A 1,177-nucleotide genomic window follows, 5' to 3' on the forward strand; every position below is an offset into this window, starting at 1 on the left:
TCGTCAAACATTTCAAGAACATTCTTCCTCTCCTGAAAGATTTGCGCACGTCTCTGTCTCCTCAGCGTCATCACAAGCCCCTACTGGCAACTCCTAACCACTTGAGAGACCTCTCGAGCGGTCTTAAATAACTGGGAGAGTAAGAGTGATTCTTAGCTTTAAGAAATTTGATAACTTGTTTTGATACTTAAATTTGAAAGTAGGAGTAAATTTAATGAATTCTCAGCACTTAAGACTAAAATGGCACTTTGAGAAGCTTGATAAATACGGGCCCAGAGCTGGAGAAGCCAATCAAACAGCTCCCATCTATTCCCTCATTAAGCTAGTTAGGCTTTGTTAATTGTGCACAGCCTCGTTAAGTGGGGACGCAGGAGGAACACTGGCAAAGCGGTAGATGCTCGTGCAGACGCAATCACTTATCAGTATACATGAACAAACACACTGTAATCACGACTAATTACAGAAGCTTTGATTGAATTTGCTCATCTGGCTCTCGCTGCTTCAGGCATCTCTTCACACACTCTCCAGATCAAAGACCAGACGGGCATGAGAGGCTGCGACTGAGCCTTTGACGGGCCTGGTGTGGCCCACTCCTGTAGCTCTTATCATTAGAAATCTGATTCAAGAGGAATATACAGTTTTTATAATTTGTTTTTCAAACAGTAGCTACGGTCAGGTGTCAAGAGCAATTGCTACCTAGTATAACAGATACAGGGAGATGTCTTACTATTGAGTTTTACAGTACATCTGAAAAGATCCATGACCCCTCACACAGAGGATCTACAATTGAAATATTTTTATGTCAAAAATAATACATGTAATTAAAAACTAAAACATTTTTTACAAAAGATATAAAAATGTATAACTGGTTTTAAATACATTAAAGGGGTCATATGATGCGATTTCAAGTTTTCCTTTCTCTTTGGAGTGTTACAAGCTGTTCGTGAATAGATAAGATCCCTAAAGTTGCAAAGACTAAAGTCGCAAACCCAAAGAGATATTCTTTATAAAAGTTAAGACTGGTCCACGCCCTCCTAAAACGCCTCGTTTAAACACGTCCCCACATGTCTACGTCACGTGTGGAAATATTTACATAATGCGCCCAAATGTGCACGCAAAGAAAGAAGGCGTGGTTTCAGTAACCGCAGTTAGTGTTGAAGCAGCCATGTCAGGGAGA

Source organism: Sinocyclocheilus rhinocerous, unplaced genomic scaffold, assembly GCF_001515625.1.
Source record: "Sinocyclocheilus rhinocerous isolate Xijiao unplaced genomic scaffold, SAMN03320098_v1.1 scaffold1758, whole genome shotgun sequence".
Classification (NCBI taxonomy): domain Eukaryota; kingdom Metazoa; phylum Chordata; class Actinopteri; order Cypriniformes; family Cyprinidae; genus Sinocyclocheilus; species Sinocyclocheilus rhinocerous.